Source organism: Hevea brasiliensis, chromosome 1 (assembly GCF_030052815.1).
Source record: "Hevea brasiliensis isolate MT/VB/25A 57/8 chromosome 1, ASM3005281v1, whole genome shotgun sequence".
Lineage (NCBI taxonomy): Eukaryota > Viridiplantae > Streptophyta > Magnoliopsida > Malpighiales > Euphorbiaceae > Hevea > Hevea brasiliensis.
In genome coordinates, this window is record NC_079493.1 from 800,896 (window position 1) to 811,451 (window position 10,556).

At 35.1% G+C, this 10,556-nt stretch overlaps 2 non-coding genes across 2 annotated transcripts; both read right to left on the minus strand.

Moving 5' to 3' along the window:
• Positions 1 to 1,499: 1,499 nt before the first annotated feature.
• Positions 1,500 to 1,606, minus strand: LOC131170245 (small nucleolar RNA R71). Its single transcript, XR_009141148.1, has one exon. It is a non-coding gene; the product is annotated as a small nucleolar RNA R71 (small nucleolar RNA).
• A 6,938-nt stretch (positions 1,607 to 8,544) lies between these two features.
• LOC131169758 (small nucleolar RNA R71) lies at positions 8,545 to 8,651 on the minus strand. Its single transcript, XR_009140665.1, has one exon. It is a non-coding gene; the product is annotated as a small nucleolar RNA R71 (small nucleolar RNA).
• Between the last annotated feature and the right edge of the window lie 1,905 nt (positions 8,652 to 10,556).

The window sequence follows — 10,556 nt, forward strand, 5'->3', positions numbered from 1 at the left end:
TCTTCTTCTGGGTTCTTTTATTTTTAGTTTTATTTTCATATTTTCTTACTCTATTTCATATTTTCTATTTGTAAATATAAGCATTAGTGAGTAGATATTTAAGATTTCAGAGTTTGGTGTAATGATTTAAGTTTTATTTATGGATTTGGACTGGTTTTAACCAGATTTTAGTATATATAAGCTTTGATTCTTATCTTGTGTACTTATTTACATACCCATTGTTGGTACCCTTTGGGTTTTGTTCTTAATCTTAGATTGAAGAACCGAGAGGTGAAAATCTATGATGGATAATCAAGATAATGAACTTAATCACCTAGTGTTAGAAATAAACTAGTGGGTTAAGAGGAATTTTAAGTTGATTAAAATGCTTAAAGAGTTTTGGGTAATTAAATATCGCTTGAGAATGGGGTTTAGTTTCCTTTAAAATACTATTTAGTTTGCTTTAAAGAGAAATTAAAGGAAATCAGAATCAACTTCCTTCAAACTTGTATTTCCCTTAATCTTAGCTTTGCCTATCTAAATCCCAATGAAATTTACTTCATGAACTCTGGAATCAATTTTTACCATTAATTAATTAAATCTTTTGTTACTTGCTGAAATTTTAGTAAATTAGTATAGTGCTTAGAACTTTAATTGCTTAATTTATTATAATTTCCTTATTTTCCAATTTAATTTGCTGCATCTCTTACTCTATTTTTGGCACAAATTATCGATAGCCCAAATAATCATGACTTTTATAGTTTGGTACTCAAACAACAAATCTTTGTGGGACGATATCTTTTATTTACTACTTGAACGACTCATACACTTGCGGAGTTCACAAATAAGTTTTTGACACCGTTGCGATATTAGATGATTGATTGTTTGGTTAATTTGGGCATTTTATTTCTTATTTTAATTTCTTTTCTTTATCATTTTACTTTGAGATTTTCTTATTTTGGTTTTTCAGGTACATATCTTTTATATGAGAAGAATAAAAAGTGCAGAAATTGATTTAATTTTTGATCCTGAGATTGAAAAGATAGCTAAAGCTTTAAAGGTAGAGTCAAAAAGAAGAAAAGCTGAACTCAGAATTCAAAGACAGTAAGAGCAACATCAAGAGCAACAAGTAATAGAAGCTATGGCAAACAACAACCGATCAGTTAAGGATCATGCTTTTCCTAATTTTGGAGATTTTAGACCGAGTATTACAAGGCCTAGAGTGGAAGCAAACAACTTTGAGTTGAAGCACCTCACTTTGTCAAATGGTTCAACAATCACAGTTTGGGGGAGGTCCTACTGAGAGTCCACATGTGCACCTTGCACATTTTCTTGAGAGTAGTGACATGCTGAAGATAAATGGAGTGTCAGGTGATGCCATTTGATTGAGATTATTTCCTTTTTCTTTGAAGGATCGTGCTAGGGAATGGTTCCATTCATTACCTCTAGGTTCAATAACTACTTGAGATAAGTTGTCACAAGCTTTCTTAGCTCGATACTTTCTTCCTACCAAAACTGCAAAATTGAGAAATGAATTAACTTCTTTCAGACTAAGGGATGATGAGAGTCTCTATGAAGCTTGGGAGAGATATAAGGATCTTCAAGGGAGATGTCCACATCATGGAATCCCTAAATGGATGCTAGTTCAACATTTCTACAATGGTGTTTCTCTAGCAATTAGAAGTATAATTGATGCATCTTCAGGAGGTGATCTTATGAAAAAGTCAGAAGATGAAGCTTATTCAGCATTGGATAAAATTGCTTACAATAATTATCAATGGAGCTGTGAAAGAAATGAAATGAAGAAGCCACCAGCTGGTGTATATGAATTAGATGCCATGAGTATGTTCAATGCCAAATTTGATGCTTTGACGAGAAAAATGGATAAGTTAAGCATGAAGGTTGACTCATCAATTGGAGGATCTAGTCATACAGAAGATGTTGGTGCAGGAAATATGCATTGTATCAATGATTTTCCTTCCTATGGGCAAGAGTTTGGAAATGAGCAAGTTGATTTTGTTGGGAACTACAATCAGAAACCAGTTGGTAATCCTTTTTCTACTACATATAATCTAGCATGGAGGAATCACCCTAACTTTTCTTAGGAAGGTCGACAAGGGTAGTAACAGAATTATCAACAACCTCCTATTTTTTAGCAACAACAGCAGAATTTTCAGCAAAACAGAGTACCACCTAGATTTCCACCACAAAGGAATCAAAATGAACCTATTCCACAACCACCAGTTCAGTCTTCAGACCAAGATTCAGTTTTTAAGTCTATGACGGAGAATTTCTTAACTGCTCAACAGAAATAAGGAGAAATGATTAAACAATTAACTTCAAGGATAGACTAGCTTGCCACTCATAACAGGATGTTGGAAAACCAAATAGCTCAACAAGCAAGCTCTTCCAGCAAAGTACAAGAAAAACTTCCAAGTCAACTAGAGAATCCTAGAGAACATGGCAAGGCAGTGATCCTAAGGAGTGGGAAAATTGTGGGAGAAGAAGAGAAAGATGAGATAGAAGAGGAAAACAAGCAAGTTAATGAGGAAGCAAACAAGAAGAAGGAAGTTGAAAAAGAAGAAGAGGAAAAGTATGTGCCTCCACCACCATACAAGCCACCATTGCCATATCCTCAGAGGTTTCAGAAAGCTAAGCTAGATAAGCAGTTTGGGAAATTTTTGGAAGTTTTGAAGAAGTTATACATCAACATTCCATTTACAGATGAAATTTCTCAAATGCCCTCATATGCTAAATTCCTAAAAGAAATTTTGTCAAATAAGAGGAGATTAGAAGATTATAAAACTGTGGCATTAACAGTGGAGTGTAGTGCTCTCTTACAGAATAAACTTCCACCAAAATTGAAGGATCCAGGAAGTTTCTCTATTCCTTGTCACATTGGGGATACTAGTATTGAAAAAGCATTGTGTGATCTTGAAGCTAGTGTAAGCTTGATGCCACTCTCCATCTGTGAAAAGCTGAAGGTAGGAAATTTGAAGCCCACCACCATTTCTTTGCAACTAGCTGATAGATCTATCAAATATCCAGTGAAAATTTTGGAGAATGTGCCATTGAAGGTTAGAAAATTTTTATTCCTGTGGATTTTGTGGTTCTTGAAATGGAAGAGGATATTCACATACCTATCATTTTGGGAAGGCCATTTTTAGCCACAGCACGGGCTATAATTGATGCAAAGAATGGCAAATTGACATTAAAAGTTAGAGAAGAGGAGGTGGAATTTAATTTGAATCAGACTTTAAAGAAACATCACGGAGTTGATCCTTATTTAAGGGTGGATGTTATTGATGAAATTGTGGAAGCAGAATTTAAGGAAAGATATCCTGAGGACCCTTTGGAGAATTGTTTGGTACATAGTAGAACAACAAAGGATGAAAATCCTGAAGTATCAGCTTTTGCTCAAATCTTGGAAGCTACTCAAGAAATTGTAGGAGATCAAGTTTTGCAAGTTGAAGAATTGAAATATGAAGTTGCAAAACCATCTTTGCTAGATGAGAAGGACGCACCATAAGTAGACCTCAAACCACTTCCATCTACATTAAGTTATGCTTTTCTTGGACCTAATTCAATTTATCCTGTCATTATTAATGCAAATTTGAGTGATGTACAAGTTGAAAAATTGTTGAGAGAGTTAAGAGCACATAGGAAAGTCATTGGTTACACCATTGATGACATAAAAGGTATAAATCCCACCTTGTGCATGCATAGGATTCTTTTAGAAGATAATTTTAAGGCTACCATAGAACATCAAAGAAGGCTAAATCCTAATATGAAAGAGGTGGTGAAGAAAGAAGTCTTGAAACTGCTTGAAGCTGGGATCATTTATCCTATTTCTGATAGTAGTTGGGTTAGCCCAATTCATGTGGTTCCTATGAAAGGAGGTGTGACTGTTGTGAAAAATGAAAATAATGAATTGAAACCTACTAGAATTGTCATAGGGTGGAGGATGTGTATAGATTACAGGAAGCTCAATAGTGCCACCAGGAAAGATCATTTTCCCTTGCCTTTTATTGATCAAATGTTAGAGGTTAGCAAAACATTCATATTTTTGTTATTTGGATGGGTATTCTGGTTTTTTCCAAATCCCAATACATCCTAGTGATCAAGAGAAAACCACATTCACATGTCCATATGGCACATTTGCATATAGAAGGATGCCTTTTGGCTTATGTAATGCACCAGCTACTTTTCAGCGGTGTATGATGGCCATTTTTTCTGATTTTATTAAGGAAATTATGGAAGTTTTCATAGACGATTTTTCTGTATATGATTTTTCTTTTGATAACTGTCTATCTAACCTCTCTAAAGTGCTTAAAAGATGTGAAGACACAGATTCGGTGCTAAATTGGGAGAAATGTCATTTTATGGTGCAAGAAGGCATTGTGCTTGGACATTTGGTATCACATAGAGGAATTGAAGTGGAGAAGGCCAAAGTAGAAGTGATTGAGAAAATGCCTCCACCAATTTCAGTGAAAGGAATTAGAAGTTTTCTTGGGCATGTTGAGTTCTACTGGTGATTTATAAAAGATTTTTGAAAAATTGCTAAACCTCTTACTAATTTGTTAAATCATGATGTTCCTTTTAATTTTGACCACACTTGTTTTGATTCTTTTAATAGGTTGAAGGAAGCTCTAACAATAGCCCCTATCATGCAACCTCCGGATTAGTCATTGCCATTTGAAATTATGTGTGATGCTAGTGACTTTGCTGTGGGAGCTGTACTTGGTCAGAAGAAAGAGAAGAGGTCTTATGTAATTTATTATGCCAGAAAAACTCTAGATGATGCTCAAGTAAATTATGCCACCACTGAGAAAGATTTTTAACTGTGGTATTTGTTGTGCAAAAGTTCAGATCATATTTGGTTGGATCGAAAGTGATTGTCTATACAGACCATGCAGCCATAAGATATTTGATGAATAAAAAATAAGCAAAGCCAAGACTGATAAGATGGGTTCTATTGCTACAGGAGTTTGATTTACAAATTAAAGACAAAAAAGGAGCTGAAAATGTTGTGGCACACCATCTATCAAGAATTAAGTAAGAAAGTAAGGACGAAAATGAAGAGGAATTGCCAATTGATGACTTTTTCTCAAATGAGTAATTGCTAGTCGTTATTGCTGCATTACCGTGGTTTGCAGATTTTGTCAATTACCTGTCTTGTGGAGTTCTCCCACCAGATTTGAGCTATTAACAGAAAAAGAAATTTTTGCATGATGTGAAATTTTATACATGGGAGGATCCATTGTTATTCAAGAGATGTAATGATGGCCTAGTTAGAAGGTGCATGCTTGAAGAGGAAATAGGAAACAATCTAGAACACTGTCATTCTTCTGACTATGGAGGTCATTTTAGTGTGGATAAAACAGTGGGTAAAATACTTCAAGCTGGATTTTATTAGCCACACATGTTTAAAATTGTGAGAGAATTTATTTTGAGATGTGACAGATGTCAAATAGTGGGGAATATTTCAAGGAAAAATGAATGCCGCAACAAGGAATTTTGGAGATTGAGTTATTTGATGTTTGGGGTATAGATTTCATTGGACCATTCCCATCATCTTTTGGGAATAAATACATTTTGGCAGGTGTGGATTATGTGTCTAAATGAGTTGAGGCCATTGCTTCCCCTACAAATGAAGCAAGGGTAGTAGTGAAATTTTTGAAAAAGTTTATTTTCACTAGATTTAGAGCTCCAAGAGCTAGAATCAGTGATGGTGGATCTCATTTATGCAATAAACAGTTTGAAAATCTTTTGAAGAAATATGGGGTTACTCATAAGGTAGCTACACCTTATCATCCCCAGACTAGTGGGCAAGTTGAAGTATCTAATAGGGAATTAAAGAGAATCCTAGAAAAAACTGTTAATCATTCAAGGAAAGATTGGTCATTGAGGCTAGATAATGCATTATGGGCGTACAGAACAGCTTACAAGACACCCATTGGAACTACACCTTTTAAGCTAGTCTATGGGAAATCATGTCATTTGCTAGTTGATTTGGAGCACAAAGCATATTGGGCAATCCGAACTTTGAATTTTGACTTAAACAATGCTGGAGAGAAAAGGTTACTTCAATTAAATGAACTTGAAGAGATAAGGTTGGATGCATATGGAAATGCTAGGATTTTTAAGGAAATGACTAGATTTTGGCATGATAAGTACATTAAAAGAAAGGAAATTAAAGAAGGTGATGCATACATTTTGCATAGTCATTTAGGTCTAATTTCATAGCCATTTTATTTTATTTTATTATTAGTCATTTTTAGCTAATTTCATTAGTTATTTAGTTAGTTTTTCATAGTTGTCAATTTTGCATTAATTTGTAATTTTTACTTTGTTTTGTAGGAAAAATGGTGTTTGTGAAGGACTGAAGAGAAATTTTGCCATTGAGGAGTGACTTCTACAGCCAAAGATGTCAAAAACAAGTTTTCAAGCTGAAATATGCATTGACCAAATTGTGCATAACTTGCTGCATAAGCTATGTAGATCTGCATAAGGAGAAAAATCACTGTTCCAATACCTGCCGAAATCTGCATAAGGAGACTGCATAGCTTATGCACATTCACGCCTCCCTTATACACTTTCACGGAATTGTGCATAACCTATGCACAAAGTTATGCAGTTTCGCATAAGTGAACCAGAAACCAGCCGAAAACTGCATAAGGGACTGCATGACTTATGCAGTCCACTTATGCAGTCCCATAAAGAGTTCATTAATGAGCTGGCAGAAGATTCCCTCAGAAAATCCCTCCTCAAACACACCATTTTAGGGCTCCATGTCAGAAAATGCTATAAATAGTCCCATTTCCCATTTTAGAAAGGGAGAGAAGGGAGCAGAAAAGGAAAGAAAGAGAAGAGGCAGCAGCTGAAGAGTCATTTTCACCTTCCACACCATTTTTAACCAAGATTTACAGATTTCTTCCTTTCTTACATTTTTCCTACATTTCTAGTGTTTAGTTTCTTGTTTCTTAGCTTAGATTAAAGCTTTATTTCCATTTAAACTCAATATATCTTGTAAGCATTATGGATAGTGAGTAGTTTTAATTAGATTCTGGAGTAAGGGTTGTAATATTTGAGATATTTTGTGGATTTTAATTGGGTAATCCATATTTTCAGGTCTTAATGAGTTTTATTCATTTCTTGTGTGCTTAATGACATGCTTAGTGTAGGATCCCATTGAGTAATATTCTTAATCCATGGTTGAGGCACCGAAAGGAGAAGGCCTTGTAATAGATACTCAAAAAATTGGACTTAATTAACTTAGCTCTAGAAATAGACTAAGGATTAAGAGGATTTACAGATTAATTAAAGAACTTAATGGGTCTTAATTAACTCTAACTCCATGAAAGTAGGATTAGATTGATTAAGGCACTCTTTGTCTCACTCGAAAGGGTATTTAAAGGATTTAAGAATTAATCTCCTTAAAACCCGTAAGTTCCACAAGATTGGATAACCAATTTAAAATCCCAAAATAGCTCGAATATGAAATCCCGAACTCTGGAATCGCCTTTTCATAATTGTTAATTTTTAATCGAATTTAATTGCTTGCCATTTTAATTTTGCCATATAGATTTCAACTTGCTTATTTCAAATTGATGCAATTTTAGTTTAATTAATACATTGTTGGATAGATTATTAATTTTGCACATATAGATTTCATACTCAAATACCCATCAATTTATTACTTTAATTTCAAGAATAGTTCAATTTAGTCAACTTTTTATATCAAAAATTCAATCATTAACACAACTCCTCGTGGGAACGATATCTTTTCTATATTACTTGTATGACCCGTGCACTTGCGGTTGGGCCACATCAAGTTTTTGGCGCCGTTGCCGGGGAGTTGTTTGTTTAAGATTGAATTCTTGATTATTTTAGTTGTTTTTAATTTTATTTTTGTTATCTTTTCATTTTTGTGTTTGTTTATTCTTTTTCAGGTACTTTTAATCTTTTATGAGAAGAGCTAGAAGCACAAGTGACACATCCTTATTGTTCAATCCTAAAATTGAGAAATTTTGCAAAGCCAACAAGAAAGAAACCAGAAAAAGAAAAGAAGCATTGAGAGAAACTGAATTAGAAGCACACATGGCTGATGAAAGAATTAGAATTGGTGGTAATGCTGGAAATGATCGAAACAATGAAAATGTAGCCCAAGGTGAAGAAGTTGTTAATGCTAATGTGCCTAGGGGAAGTATGATGGATCATGCTTTTCCTCGTTTTGATGACTTGAGAGAAAGCATAGCAAGACCAAGGATTGATGCAAATAGCTACAAGATGGATTTTGGAGTTCTTCAAATGATTCAAAATTCTCAATTTGGAGGACATCCTTCCGAAAATCCACACACACATCTGAAGAAGTTTGCTATGATCTGTGACATGCAAAAACAACCTGGAGTGTCTGATGATGCAGCAAGATTGAAGCTATTCCCATTCTCTTTGAAAGATAGAGCATTGGATTGGCTTGATTCTTTACCTCACAACTCCATTACAAATTGGGAGCAACTCACTGATGCATTTCTTGCACAATATTTTCCACCTGGAAAAACTCAAGAACTGAGGAATCAAATGACAGCTTTCAGACCAAGAGAAGATGAAACTCTATATGAGTCATGGATGAGATGGAAGGAATTAGAGAGACAATGCCCACATCATGCCATTCCAAAATGGATGATAAATCATAATTTTTATAAAAATGTCACTCTTGTAATTAGAGGGATTATTGATGCTCAAACAGGAGGAGAATTTATTATGAAGCATGATTGCAAAGAATACTCATCTTTGGAGTAGTCCAAGAGGACCAGCTCCAACTCAAAGGAGGCAAGCTGCTGGAATGTATGATCTTGATCCGTTCAACATGATTAATGCAAAGTTTGATGCACTTACAAATGTTTTGGCTAAGAAGATGGAAGATTTAAGTATGTTGGTTAGTTCATCATCATCATCTGGAAGTTCACAACAAGTGGCTTATGAAGAGGGAACTACCAGCTGTGGAGTAGACTATGGAGAGCAAGCAGCATATGTTGGTAATTATGAAAACAAACAAATGGGGAATCCTTACTCTCAAACCTATAATCCAACTTGGAGTAATCATCCCAACTTTTCATGGGGAAATCAGCAAAGTCAAGTTCCAAATCAGAATTTTCAACCACAACAGCAACAAGGAATTCCATATCAGCAAAATAGGCAACCATTGCCTAATTTTCAGCAGAAAAATATGAATCCTCCACCAAAACAGCAAGAACAAACTTCCACCACAGAAGCTTTATTGCAACAGATTCTTGCTAACCAAACTAAGCATGATGAAGAGATGAGAGAGATGAAAGCAAGGCTAGAACAGATGCAAACACATAACATAATGCTGGAAAATCAGATTGCACAACAAGCATCTTCCTCAAGTACCAAGTCTTTTGGAAAACTTCCAAGTCAACCAGAAAACCCAAGAGAGCAGTGTCAAGCTATTACTTTAAGAAGTGGGAAGGTTGTAAATAATGAGAAGAGTGAAAAAGATGAGAAAAGTGAAAATAGTGAGAAGAGAGAAAATGAGAAAGAAATTGATGAGAATGAAAAACATGAGAGTGAAAGACAAGAGAGTGCAGAAAAATGTAAAGAGAAAATTGAAGAGAAGGAAGAGAAGTATATACCTCCTGAGCCTTATAAGCCACAGCTTCCCTTTCCACAAAGATTTCAAAAAGCCAAGCTTGATAAGCAATTTGGGAAGTTTTTAGAGGTTTTGAAGAAGCTTTACATCAATGTGCCTTTTGTTGATGCTCTTTCACAAATGCCCTCTTGTGCAAAATTCTTAAAAGAGATTCTCTCAAATAAGAGGAGAATTGAAGACCATGGAACTGTAGCTTTGACAGAAGAATGTAGTGCTATCCTCCAAAGGAAACTTCCTCCAAAGCTCAAGGATCCAGGGAGTTTTTCAATTCCATGCCACATTGGGGAATCATGTTCTACAAAAGCTTTATGTGATTTAGGGGCTAGTGTTAGCCTTATGCCCCTTTCCATTTATGAGAAGCTCAACATGGGAGATCTTAAGCCAACCCACATTTCTCTTCAGTTAGCTGACAGATCAATTAAGTATCCTGAAGGGATTTTGGAGAATGTGCCTCTGAAGGTTGGAAAGTTTTATATACCTATTGACTTTGTCATCTTAGACATGGAGGAAGATTCTAATATTCCAATTATCATGGGAAGACCCTTTCTAGCTACAGCAGGAGCATTAATTGATGTTAAGGGAGAAAAATTGACTCTTAGAGTTGGTGAAGATCAGTAGGTTTTCAACATTAATAACACTATGAAGAAACATCATTCTGAAGCTGATACTTGCTTAAGAGTTGATATCATTGATGAGCTGGTTGAAAAACACTTCAGAAAAAGATATCCAGAAGATCCACTTGAAAATTGTTTGGTTCATGGAGGAGGCATAGACTATGACAACCCTCATGTGGCTGTATGTGCTCAACATTTACAGGGTAGTCCACCATTCATTTCTGCTCCAGTTTTTCAACTCACACAAAAGGAAAAAGCAGAATCTAAGCAACCATCATTCAAGGAAGAGG